This window comes from Quercus robur, chromosome 4 (genome assembly GCF_932294415.1).
Source record: "Quercus robur chromosome 4, dhQueRobu3.1, whole genome shotgun sequence".
Lineage (NCBI taxonomy): Eukaryota > Viridiplantae > Streptophyta > Magnoliopsida > Fagales > Fagaceae > Quercus > Quercus robur.
In genome coordinates, this window is record NC_065537.1 from 47,754,939 (window position 1) to 47,772,176 (window position 17,238).

Genomic DNA, 17,238 nt, shown 5'->3' on the forward strand with positions numbered 1-17,238 from the left:
CTTTAAATGGAGGCAATGGACGTGTTGACACCCCCACACACCCCCACAACACCTCTTGATGTTTGGAGGTTTCTTGGCAAGACATGTGTGAAAGTGTGTAATTAGTGTGGATACTTGCGTGATTGTGTATGCATTAGTGAGTCCATCTATTGTCTTTCCATTTTTGCAGTCTTCATTAACCATTGGTTTCTAAGGTGTGATTAGTCACCTATGTCTAATTCATTTTATTTTTAATTAACTAAGGGTGTACTTAAGGTTTTTTTTTTTTTTTAAGCTAAAAAAGATAGGCAAATGCCTTGAATTAAATACATGGACTCAGAAGTTCTATCAGATGTAAGGAAGGTATCAAACACCTCACAACGTCTATCCTAAAATAACCTTATTTTGATTACGTCTTTAATTTTTATTATTTGAAAAATAACTCAAGAATTGGGAAGTTGGTTTTTGAAAAAAAGTTATGTTAAATCTACGTATTTTGTGCCAACGGCAACCTGTAACGACAAAGTATATACATTTACGTGTGAACTATAAATACAAATACTAAGCATGTGAAACTCAAGTACATACACTAGCATTTGAAATTTGAGTACATATACTTTGCCTGTGAAATTTAAGTACAACTAGGCATGTATAAGAAAATTGCATTTGCAAGTGCCAAGAAACTTATATCACTCCCTGAGGATAGCATGACAAGCCCAAGTTGTAACTTATTCCCTCAAAGATTTTTTTTTGTTTTGTTTTGTTTTTGTTTTTAATGCAAAAAAGGCATAAAGAGACAAAAAAGAATACAATGGTTAAATTCTTATCAAGTGTGAAAGTAATGTCATTTGATAATTTATAAATCCTGGAGGAATACTTTTTATTTTCTTTAATTATTTTGAAATTTAGTGTTGGAATGGTGATTTTTGCAAATCTTGGAAGTTTAAGGGATTTTTTTTGCAATTTTTGGAAATTTTCAAGGTCTTTTGTAATTTTGGGAAAGTTTTTGGGTCAAAGTATGATTTAGAAATATTTGGGGTTGAAAAAGTAATTTGGGAAGTTTGAAGTAGAAAATGTAAGTTTGTGAAAGTTTGAGGATCTAATTGTAACTTTGTGAAAGTTTGGTGGTCAAATTGTAATTTAGGACTTTAATAAAATAAATAAATAAAACTAGAACTAATTTTGAAACATGATATAAACCATAAGCCTTTTTTTTTTTTTTTTTTTTTTTTATTTTTTACTTAAATAAAATTATTCTAGTTCTTGTTTGCAAAATTTTTTTTCCCCCTTCTCATTTCACATGTACATTAAAAAAAAAAAATTCTATGTACAATTGTTACTTTTTTTTTTTTTACTTAGCTTATTTTTTAAATCTTACTATTATTCAAAATAAATTCTTTCAACAAACCCCTTATGTTCTTTTAAGTTCATAAGGAAGAACTTCACACTTAAGTCTGTTTAGGTAAACATTTTCATTGGGCAAAAGCACATTTTAAAAAAAACCTAGTGTTTGGCCCTTGATTCTATGAGATTGCATTTTTTTTTAAATGCTCAACAATCGCATTTTAAAAACAGAGGTAGTGTAAAAGACCACGCCCCCAACTCAAACCCAAAAGAATTAAGTTTTGACACTTAACCTATGCGAATAGGGTGTAGTCATGTTATTGCTTTTCAAGTGACAGTGGGAGGATCTTGCTGTTGTTATTCTCCTTCCTAGGTTAAGGGTTTTAGTTTACAATGGAGTTACCACTTTTTTGATTGGAAAAATAAGAAAACAAAATTGAAAGGTGCATCATTCTTATTGATGAATTGAAAATGTACATCTCTTTGATAATAGCTAAAAATTACATTGCTTTGGTTCTAAATACATTCTACAACAAAAGTATAGTACTTTTATTCCTAGTTACAATCTAAAAAAAAAAAAAAAATTAAAAGGATAAGTCCAATCTACTAATCATTCATCTAAGTTCAAAGGTTAGGTTACATGACTGGAAAGGTGTTAGACACCCAACCTGCCTGGTGAAACTAGTCTTCTAGACTGTAGTAGTCAATATCATATCATATCATTCAAGCAGTTTATATTATCTAAGAGCAAGTAATTGAAGAGTGAAACAAACATTGATAAGCATGATGAAACCCTATTCTAGGCATGAAAATAATAAAAATTGAAAGACATGGTGAATATATGTGTGATGTGTGATAAACCCTAATCTAGAACATGTGAACATGTTATTGAATTGAAAAACTCTAATCATGCAAAGACTAAGAACAACCTAGATCTAGCATACTAGCAATCAAGAACACGTGAAGAACTAGAAATAAAAGTATGCTTAAATCTAACTAACTAGGGCATAATTAAAAGAAAGGTTTAGAAACCTTACCTGTATACACAACACTACAAGCTTAAACAACACCATTTCTGAGAATTTCTGAAGTTTTCGAGGGACTCCATGTGTGTTTTGAACTGATGATAAGGTGGGTGGGGGGGGGGGGGGGGGAAATCTATACTAGATGTGTGGGAACTAGGGTTTTGTGTCTAGGCAATGTGGTACTTAGGAAAATTAGGTTTTTTGAAGGAATAAATGTAGGATCAAAGTCAAACTGAGTGGGAAGCAAGCTGGGCCAAAAAAAGAAAGGAGATCTGGGGATTCTGGTGCAAGTGTCAATTGTCACTTGGTCCATATCCTCCTCAGATCTTTTCCTTTTTGGTTCCGATTGAAACTATTCCAGCTGTTATTTGATTCCCTTCGAATTTTAACTTCATTTTTTTTTCTTTGTCCTTAAGGTTGGCAAATTAATTCCAAAATTTTTAATTAATTAAGTACTTGTCTAACTAATCAATTTTTACCTATTACATTAGGAATTAATAAATGTTTTGACTCGAATTAAATTTGATGCATGCAACCTTACCATAAACCATATCCTCAGCCAATAGTGTTAGGGTCATATTTTTATGTAATTGGCATATCCTTTGGCAAAATGCACTCTACTTGTATTTTGATATTTTTAAGTGGACTTAAGAATATCAAGAAGTATGTTTGATAAACCTTACAAGTGGTATTATTGAAAACATGAAGACTGTACAAAGAAGCAAGTCTAAAAAAGCTGAAATCCATCAACTTAACACCTAGCTTGATACAAGTTGCTTTCGAGAATTAATGAATCTTGATACCTATTGATCTATCGAGCTTCGCAGATCCATAATTTTCAGATATGATTTTTGGCTTATGATGACATGGCATTCTAGGGTTTCGTTCTCTAATGTACTAGATAGGGGTGTGCACGGGTCGAATTGGGTGGGTAAAGGCCAATATTTCTATCCAATCCGCCACTAGTGAGTTGGGAAAATTCCAATAGTCTTAATCTGGTGGATTGGTTACAAATTTTGGCAATTTCAACTCAATGAGTTAGACAGATTTAGTGGGTTGGCATCAATAGTGTTCTTTTAAAAAATATTATCACAAACTACAATTTGTTATTGAATAATCTCAAAATATAACTAATGCACACAAAAAATTATAGGTAGATTTCATTGAATAATCTCAATTCCAACACAAACATAGGGTCAATGAAAAAGAGACATATCATCTCTAATAGACCTTGTCTCCACACCCAACAACAACAACAACAACAACAACAACAACAACAAAAAAAAAAAAAAAAAAAAAAAAAAACAGTAGGTTGCTACCTTACATCCGAGGGAAATTAAATCAACAAACTCAAAGTCTTAACATTTCCTAAGTCACATCAATGATTCAAAATAATAACATACCAAGATAACAAATAAACTTCAAAATGGTATGCATGTTCTTAAAAACAATTGTCTCAAACTACAGTTAGTTACTGAATACAGAGTGTATATATATTTGATAAACTATAGAGAATATATAACCAACCTTGGTGCCTAAACTAACTGTATTACAAATTATAAGAACCACTAAGAGTATTACAGGTGCACAATAGTATAACTAACTCTATTATTAGAAACTAAATGACCTCCAGCTTTTCAAAAAGGTTAAGAAAGAAAAATACAAAACAACAAGAAAGAGAAAGGGGGAGGAAGTAGTTGAAGGTGAAGGCTAAATACGGAGTGTAGTATATGGCTAAAGTGAGTTTAAGGTTTCAATGTTGACTTTTTGTATTTTGATTAAGGAATTGATTACTGATTAGCTGTAAAAATTAATTAGGTGAATTGATTAACTTTAAATACAAAATATACGGTTGAACAATTTGAACTAATATATATATTATTTATGAATAATTAAGCGGGTGGGTTGGGTTGTAGCAAGTTGGCAATTTTTCAATTCGTTACCCAACCCAATCCGCTATTTTGGGGGTCTAACTCGCCCAACTTAAACCGCCTAACTTGATGACTTGCACGGGGCAGGTGGGTCAGCTGGGGGTTGGGCGAGTTGCAGGTCAAGCGGATATTTTGCACACCCCTACGTACTAGATGATATAAAAGGATTATTTTATAGCTATCATCATACATAGAGACTTACACAGAGAATTTATACACTTATTGTGAAGCTACTATGTTCTTATACACCTTAGGGTTTTATGACCAATTTGCTTTCTCTTCTTCAAGTGTATTGAAGAAATTTGCATCCAACAAGAAGTTTCAAGTTTTTGGGAATTAGTTACGTACTATAATCTATTGTAGAAGAAGTTTCTACAAAATCAAGTCCAATTGGGGATTGACGTAAGGATTCTACTATAGGTAGGTGCTTTGGGATAGGCCAAGAGGGTAAGATTCCTTGTATTTGTAATCACTTAATTTTGATTAGTGGATTCTTGGGAGTGGTAACCTGAAAATCACCCGGTGGGGTTTTTTGCCTATAAAGGTCTTCCCCATTAGTCAAAAAATTACTGTGCTACTTTCTGCTGCACTCTAGATTATTTGGTGATTTGTTTATGCCTCCACGATTTTTCATGTAATTTGACCTAATCAATCACCACAGAATTGCAACCCACCACCACCACAAATAAACCCGCCACCACTGCAAACAAAACCCACAAATCTCAAAAGATTCAACAATAGTTATAGATCGGTCTATACCCAACAATAGCTCACCTCTCTCTCAAAAGATTCAACAATAGTTACTGTGCGAAATCCTACTAACAAGGTTCATTCTATCACTTAGAGTTGGACTCAACCTATGTCATAGAGGAATACTTTCTATCTTGCAAAAGTATGCCGATGTTTATTCCCTTAAATTAATGCAACTCATTATGTTTTTAAATTTCAATTGGATTATGTTTGGTGTCTTTGGAAGTTGATTTAATCGTATTCTTTATCAAAATTTATAGGATTTTAAAAAAAATTGATAACAAGACCCTATGATTTTAATAGTTTTCTGACCATCTTAAGAAGTTAAGAATTTGATCAAGCAAATCATGGAGTTATCAGATTTGTTAGTTTTGAGTCTTTTGACAAAGACATATTATTGCAGGAATTGGCCAAACAGATTTTTCTTTTGGGTGAGAGCTTTTCGATTAACCAATTTGTTGAGTCAATGTTCCAATTCAAGAATGGCCTTGTTAAATATGCCTTCGGATCTGCACTCAGGGCACTGCTTTTGGTAGTTTCTTTGTGTTGTAAGTCTTGTGATTATTCATTGTCAGTTTGTTATTGACTCACGTGTGTTTAATTTAATTTGCAATTGAAAATTTGAAATGTCATTGTTGTTGCCATCTATTTTTTTGCTGTTGAATTATTATAGGTTTAAACAGCCAAGTTTGACCCCAATTTAAATGTTTTTTTTATCCATATCTTCCAACATAGAAAATAAATGACATGCAAAATTATAAAACAAAATTTTACATGGGAGAAAGGAAGAATGACATTAAAGAATAAAATGGAGTCCCTGAACATGTGTGAGTACTAAGTAGAGAAAAAAACAACAAAACCAAGACAATATTTGAAATGATCATAAGTGCATAGAACATCCTTCTTTCAATGCAATCCTACATCTACCTACTAAGCAGTTGCATTTGGTCATGGATGGATATCATACAACATAAATTGCTCAATTATTTACTAGTGTTTGAAGTAGATAATAGGCAAATTTCTATCAATGTTCATTCTAAATTTACTATTTCAGTCACATTGGGATGTTTTGATTTTAAGCCTTTCATGTCTATGAAATTTTAGGGTATTTTTTTTTTCCTGGAACAATACTCCATTAGGTTAGTTGCTCATTTAAGACTTGCTGGCCAAGAATTAAGTTACTTCCATTCCTAAATGCCTTTGGATTGGATTTGTGAAAGAAAATAATTCATACTTTATCCTCTCTTTTTTTATTTGGTGTCTTTTTTCCCAAAAAATGATTATTCTGTTCTGTAGGATAACCTGCTCTGTTATTATGTATTGAAGAATTTCACACTTGATGCAATTGAGTAGAGATGTTAGTCTTTTCTTTGGTATTTGATGCCCTTATTTTGTAGATATTAGAATAAATTTCTATACCAAAAAACAAAGGTTCTAACAGTATCTACAACCATGAACAAGTCTTCTATCCCTTTGAAGACTATAGCTCTGTTACCATTTCTGTGAATAAATTAATGGGATTATCTCCAATTTTGTTTTGAAGATAGGATTTTTGAGGGTTCTTTGCCACCCTCTTACTAATTTCACATTGAGTTGCTGATTTATAGAAATACAATATTAAAAAAAATATTCTGCAATTACAAAATAGTATCGCCTTGAAATTAGTAGATGTAGATGAAAGTAAGCAATGTTTATGAGCATATAGTTATGCTTTTATATCCTGTTGCAACAATATACATGTCTTTAACTATCTTATACATAAAAAATACTGCAGAGAGGAGGTCACTTTTGTCATTTCCTTTCCCTTTTTGTTAATTTTGCAGCTGTTGTAACCAGTGATTAAGTTAAAATATCAATTACATGCCAAACAAAAAGAAAATATCTAATACATATCAGCTGAAGGTTTGTGTACATTTCAACTGAAGTTATGTTGACCAGTGATATTTTTTGAATGATTTGTATGAGGACATTTTTGGGTTCTCTACCTGTTTGAGAAAATGCCTCAGAGAGTGGTGGTAATGTTGTGGATGTCGATGATTGTGGGGTATGTGCAGAATGATTGTCTGGAGAAGGGTTGGTCTTGTTTAATAGAATGAGAGAAGGGTTAGTTGAGGGAAACGAGTTTACCATAGGGAGCCTAGTCACTGCATGTACAAAGTTAAGAGCTTTGCGTCGGGGGAAGTGGGTTCATGGGTATGTGATTAAAAACGGTATTGAATTTAATTCTTTCTTGGCGATTGCACTTCTAGACATGTATGTTAAGCGTGGGGATGCTACAGATGCTCGTTCCGTCTTTGACGAGCTTTCTGTTATTGATCTTGTTTCATGGACAGTTATGATTGTTGGGTACACACAGTGTGGTCATCCCAGTGAGGGCAGTAAAGTTGTTTATGGATGAGGAGTAGGTTGATATATTACTGAATTCAGTTCATGATATTGGGATTAAGCTTGGGTTAGGTGATCCTACAGTGAGAAATACTCTTATAGATATGTATGCAAAATGCCATGTTGTCAGAGATACTCGTTATATATTTGAAGCAGTTATGGTCAAGGATGTGATTACTTGGAACTCAATTATTTTTGGGTATTCCCAAGTTAGTTTTGCATATGAACCTAAAGCTTTTGAACTCTTTCATCAAATGAGATCAGATTCTATCTCACCTGATGCAGTCACACTTGTTAGTGTTCTCTCAGCTTGTGCTTCCCTTAGTGCTCTTGGAGTCGGTTCTTCACTTCATGCTTTCTTCATAAAGGGGGGCTTACAATCATCTAGTGGCTATGTGGTCACCACATTTCTAAACTTCTATGCCAAGTGTGGGGATGTGAAGTCTGCTTGTGTAGTCTTTGATGGGATGGTAGAGAAGAACAGTATAACATGGAGTGCAATGATTGGTGGTGATGGAATGTAGGGGGATGGTAGTGGGTCCCTTGCACTTTTCAGTGAAATGTTGAAAGAAAATTTAGAGCCGAATGAAGTGATCTTTACAACTATATTAACAACCTGTAGAAATACAGGGATGATTGGGGAGGGCTGGAGGTGTTTCAATTTGATGTGCCGGGACTATAATTATGTTCCTTCCATGAAGCATTATGTATGTATGGTAGATCTATTAGCTCATGCTGGCAGACTTGAAGAAGCCATGGATTTTATTGAGAACTAGTCGCAAACCTGCGCGTTGCGCGTGATAATTATTTTTATGGTGGTTTTATTAATTATTATTATTTTTTTACAATTTAAACTAATCTAATAATGAGTAATGTATTTCGTAATTATATTTTTATTTATTATAGGAACAATTTAAAACACCAAAAAAACGTAAACTAAAAAAAATTAATAAAACTTAACAATGATCTTTTTTTTTTTTTTTTTTTTTTTTTTTTTTTTTTTTTGAGAAACTAACAATGATCAATTGAACCATTATTAGGATAAAATTTTGTTTTTGATAATCTATTAAGGTTATTTTCTTTGTAGAAATTATAATTTCGGCCACCCAAAATATATTATCAAATAAACAATTATTAGCAAAATCTAAGAATTAAATTTCTATACATGCATTGTAATAAAATAATAATAATAAAAATAAAATTGTAAAAGTTAAAATTTGTCAAATCCGATTATTTTCGTTTGGCTAACCTTTTCTTTTCTTTAAATGAATGGCATTATAGAGTACTTCTAATACAACTATTAAAAGTACTTTGTCCATCACAAAGGATTAGAAAATAAACAAAAATTAGTAAAGTCTCATAGTTTAACACCTAAATTGAGCACTATAAAAAATCATGATATGTAACAGAATAAATACCAAATTATCAAAATCATGCTATGTAATAGAATAATATTTTATTTTCATATGCTATATTTAATTCTTTAGAACGCAATAGGATAACATTTAACAATCAAAGAGAATAAAAAATAATAAAAAACAACAACAATTTAAAAAACAAAACTAAATCGCATTAACCCAAAATAGAGTTTTAAAGAATATAAAAAATTATCAACCTAAACGTAGAGATGCAAGAAAAATAAAAAAGTCCAGCAAAAATTTAGAGAGAGAGAGAGAGAGAGAGAGAGAGAGAGAGAGAGAGAGAGAGAGAGAGAGAGAGAGATTTTTTTTTTTTTTTTTTTGGTGAGGGAAGACTATGCATAGAATAGAAGAGATAGTGACAAATTTATAGTAAGAGGGTGTTAATAAGAAAAGACAAAAATAAAGAAAGATGAAAGGAAAGAGGAAGAATGATATTATTGTAGAGGGTAGTGGGGAGATGAAAAGGTAAGGGAGGGAGAAAGATTGAAGTAGTGGGGAAATGAAATGGTAAGAGAGAGAGAAAGGTTGGAGAAGTGTAAATATTAAAAAAAATAAATGTTAAAAACAATTATAGGAAAATTGGAAAGAAAAAAAAAAAAAAAACCCTAAAGCTTGAAAGGCTTCAACGTTTGTTTGTTTGTTTTTTTTGTTTTTTGTTTATAAAAAGGCTCACACAAAACTTTAAAGCTGAGTTGAATAGGCTTTGGGTTGGGCTTGATAGTGGAACTAAAAAAAATAAGAGATGGACTGGATTAATTATACAGATTTATTATAGGATGATAATGGAAGTAAATAAATAAGTAGTGGATTGCATTTATAGGGTTGAAAATTGTAAAAACCATTTTAAAATTGTAGGACAAATTATATTTAAAAAAAAAAAAAAAGAATGATGTGGCAACTGATGTGGCGCAACGTGAGAGTAGCAGCATTAAATGCTACGCTTCAGCTTTTAGTAATATATAGATATGCCAATTCAACCAGAAGTTAGTTTTTTTGGATCTTTTCTCCATCGATGTGGACTCCATGGAAGGTTTGATCTTGGAGAAGTGGCAATACGCAAAATGCTAGAGTTACATCCTAATGAAGCTTGTTACTATGTACTCGTGTAACTTGTATGCTTCAGATGGAAGATTGAGTCAGGTTAATCAGGTGAGGGAGCTGATGAAGCAAAGAGGATTGAGGAAGTCCCCAGGGTGTAGCCAAGTGGAGATGGATATGTGATGATATCTCACTTCCTAAAGTTGCATCGCTTTGGTAGTTATATGATTCATCATAAATGCGCAACATAAGAAGATGATAGGGAGTTTTCAAAGCTGCGAGGCTCATTGTCACCAACTTGAATGCAATTTTGTGGGGTTGTAAAGGTTTATTACTTTTAAAAACTGACATTGGACTGTTGCCAACTTCCCTGCTCCACTATTGTTGAAAAGTATCTGAGGGATGGCTTGGAACAGTTACTTTACGATGCTCTAAAATGTACATACTACTAACACCATGATATGATAAAGCACAAGAACTCAAGACATGGGTATCTATCTAAGAAATACATTTTTGGCTGGGTATCAAATTATCAATGAAATTATTTATTAAAATTGTAATGATTGTAGGCTTTATAAATAAATAAATATATTTATTTATATATATTAATTCTAATTTATAGATAATGTGGGAATTAGCTTCTTCAGAAATGGGGATGAAGCTGCCTACCAACTACCTTTCTTAGTTAGACCCCATAAAAGCAGGAGTTTTATGCACATTTTCTTAAGGTAACAAGGGTATCTTCTCTTGTAGGTGAGACCATTTTCCAGGACACATGGAAGCACATCTACCTACACTTGCCAAGTATACCTGCAAAGTCCTTTGGGGCTGGCTGTGATGGCCTGGTGGGAGAAGTTGAGCCCGGGACCTCTGCTTTTATGAGTTGACTAAGTGTCAAATTCTTGTTGTGAAGATTTTTCTTGGCTTTTGCAACCCCAACATATAATAACCCTTGATATAACTTTCTGAAAGTCTTATGCTTTTACAATAAATGCATAAGACCACCTAGCACGACTATGAAGAATGATACGTTTACTACACAATACATCCATGGAAGTGTATATTAATTTGTTTAGAGGTGATAGTCAAGCCTTCAATGTCAGTGGTGACTTCAACGCGATATTGTGAGCCATTGTTCAAGAAGGGTAACACAGAATTGGCATTAGATGGTGGTAAGAGTTGACGGAAACTATCTATTTATGTGGAAACCTTTGTTTATTGAATAAGACTGGGCACAAACATTTTCCCTTTTTTTTTTTTTTTTTTTGAAATGTTCTAGGCATATTGTATCGATTGAAAACTGTATAATGATTAATTTAGGACTTTATAAACCGTATCTATTTGCTAATCCATATTGCACATTAAATATATTTCTTATCAACTTGTTTTCTCATTGAAAACGATTAAATTAGTAGGAAATTTATTTACATTGTAGAGGATGTCTAGAAGAGAGCTCACTGACTTGTTAGCAACTATCAAGAATTATGTGATTAAGTGGTTTTGTCCTATTTTCTCAATAATGAAAATTTGCAACGTCTATGTACACAAATAATTTCACAAAAAATTGACACTGCCTAGGTGTCAAGCTATTAATGGTAGGTAAGTGATGAGCCTATATGAAAATCAATAAAATCTTGCTAAATCAATTGTCATGAAAAAAGTAGTAAAAATTGTTGGGCCTGTAGCATTGTGTAGAAAATTTGGATTCGATTCCCCCTCCTCTCCCACTTATAAAAATGTTTTAAAAAATCATTAGGAACTCCTAAACAAAAACAGAAAGTAAGAAAATCAATATATGTTGGACAATCTTGTCAAGTTTTACCTAGCAAGTAGAACATTATGCATGCAGAGGGATACTCAGGAAAGAATAATACGTTATAGATTTTGACTATGGTACAATTTAAATAGTGAAAAATGTATATTCATATACGTCAGAATGATGTTAATATCAATCTTTTTCCTAAAACTATAAATTTATATCATTTGTAAAAGCATGAACTCTTTGAGACAAAAAATGTTTAACAAAACTTGAAAAAATTGAGGAGCATGGAAAAAAAGGGTTAGGAGAGCAAAAGAAAGGCAAAGGAAAAGTTAAATTCATTCTTATTTGGAGGAATTGGTGAGAAAGGAACATGTTTTATAAATTCCGAAATACTTAAAAAATTGAAACACTGTTTCTCTCTTCCTTTCATTTCCTCCCGAATTCGGAGTAAGCAAAATGTATACAATGCACTATAAATAACACTAGCTTGTTTAATGTCTTGATTTGTAAAAGAGCAACCATGTTACATGAAAAAATGAAAGCAAATCAAGTTTTGTGAGATTGTCTCTCTGCCTTTGACTTGTACAATGTCGATGAAAGAATGACTTTCTACAAACATTAGGGTTCTTTAAAATCTACAGTGTTGTTCCTAGAGTGATATTGATTTATTCCAAATTCAATTGCTAACTTCTCACTGTGAACTTGCAAAAAATACCTTAGAGAAAGATTAGATATTGACCTTATTTATATTCTACATCACATCCTTGTTCAAGAGCCAAAGTTGGAAAATTATCCAAAATCCTGTATATTTCATTGGTTTGCAAATGAGAAGGGTCCCCAGCTCCAAACCTGTAGACTCTATTATCAAGTTCAATTGTACTCCACCCAAGAACCTTTGTTAGACCTTTCATCATTGACCTCACCTTCCCAAATTCATCCCAGTCTCCCCCTTCTCCATATATATTAGATAGTAAGGTGTAGTATCCAGTATCATTTGTACTAATATCTACAAGATCAATTTCTATGATTTTAATCATGTCCATTCTTCTGTAGATTCGACATCCATTTAGCAGAGCACTCTAGATGCTAGCATCCCCATGAAATGGCATTGATTTGATAATTTCATATGCACCACTGAGATTGCCGGCTCAGCTCAGAAGGTCAACTACACTAGCAAAATGTTTTGTATTAGGCTTGATGCCAAAATCCTTCATTGAGCTAAAATATAACTTACCTTCTTCCATAGATCCTACATGACTACAAGCTGATAGTATATTCATGAAGGTGACTTCATTTGGTTTTATTCCTGAATCTACCATCTGATTGAAGAGTGAGATGGCAGCATTGATCTGACCATGTATTCCATAGCCAGCAATCATGGCACTCCATGAAACCACGCTTCGCTCTGAGATGTTATCAAAAACTCCTTGGGCTGCTTGAAGATCTCCACACTTGGCATACATGTCAGTTAAAGCTGTATCTACATAAAGATCTTTCTTCAAACCACCAGTAATGAGCTTGTGGTGAACCCATTTTCCTTTTTCTAGATGATCCAAATGGGAGCACGCTTTAATTACACATAAGAAAGTCACTTCATTCATCTCAATTCCATTCATATACATTTGATCAAACAACCTGATTGCCTCTTCTGAATTACCATTCTGAGAAACTCCCCAAACCATAGAACTCCAAGTTATCACACTTCTCTGTTCAATCCTTTCAAATATCTTGTATCCACAATTCGCAGGGCCACATTTTGAGTACATGTCAATTAGTGAATTCTGGACAAACTCATCCAAAATACCCCTTTTGATAACATGACCATGAATCTGATGTCCAAGCTGTATTGAACCCACACTTCCACAAGCTGAAAGAGAACCTGTCAGGCCATATGAATTTGGCATCAGTCCTTGTGTCTGCGTCTGCACAAATAACACTAATGCTTGCTTCAACAATCCTTTCCGAGCATAAAGAGATATTAGCATGTTCCATGAGACAATATCTCTCTCCCCAATTACACGAAGAACCTCCTCACAATAATTTAGTTTTCCACATTCAGCATATAATTCTATTAATGCTGGCCCAACAAAATCAAGGTCAGCATCTAACGCTTTTCTGGTTACAAAACAATGAACCGACTTCCCTTCTCTAAGCAAACCTAACCTAGCACAAGAACATATGACAACCATCATGGTTACTGAATTGGGTTCCACTTTAGACTCTTGCATCTCAAGAAAAACACCTATTGCTTCTTGGAAGCAACCAGTTTGGTTGTAGCATGTAATCATTGCAGTCCACAAAGCAGAATGCCGTTGAGTAACATTTTGAAAGATCTTCTCTACACTATGTAAATCACCGCATTTAGTATACATTACAATTAAAGAATTATCCAAAGACCCTTCACTTTTAATTGTCCTTGTCACAACTTGACCATGAACTAACCTTGCTAGTCTTAGAAAACCTAAGTCACCACAAGCCTCAGCTACACTAAGCATTGTCACCGAATCTGGTTCAACACCTTGACAAATCATCCAATGAAACAAATCCAATCCTTCACTTGCCTTTTCATTCTCAACGTAATACGATATAATCGAACTCCACAAAACCACATCTTTCATCGGCATTCCATCGAATATCTTGCGCGCATTATATAAGCATCCCATTTTACCATACATCCTAAGCAATGAAGTTTCAACATTAGCATCAGTATCAAACCCGCATTTGATTATCCTCCCATGGACCTTGCCACCAATACGCAGATCAGCAAAACCAGAACAAGCTCTCAAAATGTTAGGATATATAAATCCATTGACATGGACTTGATGGTACAACATTTTATGATACAATGAAATGGACTCTTCAGAGAAGTGGTTCCAAACATGACACTTAATAACTACACCCCACATGAAAGAATCTGGTGAAGGGAAGGTCTCAAAGACAAGTCTTGAAGTTTGGAGGTCACCCATTTGAGAATAAGACTCAACCAGTTTAGTGGTGGCAAGTGGGTCTTTGTGGAGGCCAGTGACAAAGAGATGGGCATGGAGTTGGGTTAGTGTTCTTAAAGTGGTACAAGACCTGAATAGAGGCATATAGAGTGTCATTATTCTTCTTTTTGAACAACTTAACAAGGTGTGCTTATTTAGTTCTAGAGTCTAGTTGAACTTTAACTCAATGTCAGAGCATGGAAGTGATGGGACAACAAAAAACGGGTTTTAGGGAGATGGGCAGTGCACTGGAGACATAGGAAAAGAAAGAGAGAGAGAGATGTTGTTAATCCAATCTCTCTATCTTTTGATCGTGTAATAAGCTAGCTTCGCAGGCTACTGCGGACCATCTCAAAGCCATTTTTCTTCATCTGAGAGACAGATGAGAGCCCTCAATAAAATCAAATAAAGGGTTTGAATTTAGAGCAAAAACGTTAACAAAAAATGAACGAAATAGAATTCAGAAAAACAAAAAAACATTCATTAAAAAAACAATAACTTTGATGATGTTAACAAAAGGCCGATCAATGAAGTTTCTCTGTTTCAAAGAGAGTGGCTGAAGAAGGCCAAAAATTATATAATAACTCGTGCTTCTTTTTTTCTTTTCGCTGAATATATAACTCGTGATTGATTTTTGGGATAATTACAGTAAACCCACCTGGGGTTAGGCCCGTTTACACTGTGCCTACCCGTGGTTTAAAACTTATCACTTTGCCCACCTGAGGTGCCTTCCGTTAGGGATCTGTTACCCACCTCTCCGTTTGCCGTTAGAAAAACACATTTTTAAAGAAAAACAAACATAACAAAGATCAAAAAGTAGGGTTTTTATTTCTTAAGATCTTCTATAAGAACAAAACATAGGAATAGCAAAGATCAAATGCTCAATGAAATCCCTTTTAATCAGGAGGATCACGCAGAGGTGGGAGTATAGGACAATGCCTTCAATAAAGACTTCATCAAATAGTTCCTAACAATCCAATTACATGCTCCACACTTGGAAAACCCATTGAAATGTGGATTAGGAAGCAATTACAGAACCCAAAAAAGAATTCACAAAAGAACCCAAACGTGGAAAACCCAATATTTTCTGGTGTTTGGAAAAGAAGAAGGAAAACACAAATCCAGAAAAACACAAGCCACAACCTAGAAAAAAATCATCAACGTCGCGATCTCGCGAACGGATCGCGATCTCGCCGGCACAATCTCGCGAACGGATCGCGATCTCGCGATGGTGCGATCTCGCGAACGGATCGCGAACTCGCCGGCGCGATCTCGCAAAGGCGAGATCGCGATCAACGTCGCGATCTTGTGAACGGATCGCGATCTCGCTGGCTTCGCAAGATCGCGATCAACGTCGCGATCTCGCGACGGTGCGATTTCGCGAACGATCGCGATCTCGATCCGGCTCGATCTCGCGAAGGCAAGATCGCGATCGACGGCGCGATCTCGCGAACGCAAGATCGCGATCGTCGGACTGGTTGGAGAGAATGGATTTGGAATTGAGGACAAGGATTAACAGCAAAATATATTTCTGGTAATTTGTTTTCTGGGATTTGGAAATTTTTTTTTTTTGGGGTTTGGTTTGGTTATAATAAAAGTTGGAGAGATCTATAAAAAAAACAAAAATAAAAAAACAAATGCTCAATGAAATCACTTTTAATTAGGAATAGCATTTGATCTGTGCTATTCCTGTGTTTTGTTCTCAAAGAAGTTCTTAAGCAATAAAAAGTCCTAACTTTTTGATCTTTGTTATGTTTGTTTTTCTTTAAAAATGTGTTTTTCTAACGGCAAACAGAGAGGTGGGTAACAGATCCCTAACGGAAGGCACCTCAGGTGGGCAAAGTGATAAGTTTTGAACCACGGGTAGGCACAGTGTAAACGGGCCTAACCCCAGGTGGGTTTACTGTAATTATCCCTTGATTTTTATTAACCGGCTCTTCGTATTCAACTACCACGGTCTATTTTTAGTTAATTGTCTGATGGTTTTTTTTTGGACGAGAACTAGTTGATGGTTGAATAAAAAATATAGAGTTTAATTTTTGTTTATATAAAAAATTGATTGATTTTTTTTTTTTTTTATGAAACTGATTGATGTCTTAATCTAATGATAAAGAATTATTATCAGGAGTGAATGTCATATATTAAACTTATCTTTAAAAAAAAAAAAAAAAAAAAAACAACTATCATCTATTCTCTTTTCTTTTCTCAAAAAAAAAAAAAAAAAAAAAATCCATTATCTTTTTGGGGCTTGAATGGAGGGAAGTTGTATCCACCTACACCAAAAATTTATTGATATCTTGATATAATAATAAAGAGCTATCATCATAAACAAATCGTAATAAGTTGAACTTATCTTAAAAAAATAAAAATAAAAAACAACTATCATCTATTCTCTTTTCCCTTCTTTAAAAAAAAAAAAAAAAAAAAAAAAAAATCTCTTTTGGGGCTTGAATGGAGGGGAGTGGTATTGGGTTTGAAATATGGAAAGATTATACAGCCCATAGAACCTTTTTTATTTTTTGGTATTGTATGGGCTGAAGTATTTTTGAAGCAGCGAACTATTTCTTTTGAACTGTTATCTTGATTTTGGGCTTTATTTTTTTAGGGTATTTGTAATAA

General features: G+C 33.8%; 2 pseudogenes; one reads left to right on the plus strand and one right to left on the minus strand.

Moving 5' to 3' along the window:
* The first annotated feature begins 7,026 nt into the window (after positions 1-7,026).
* On the plus strand, positions 7,027-8,190 carry LOC126722022 (pentatricopeptide repeat-containing protein At2g03380, mitochondrial-like; annotated as a pseudogene).
* Positions 8,191-12,126: 3,936 nt separating this feature from the next.
* Positions 12,127-14,736, minus strand: LOC126722023 (putative pentatricopeptide repeat-containing protein At1g69350, mitochondrial; annotated as a pseudogene).
* Positions 14,737-17,238: the final 2,502 nt, after the last annotated feature.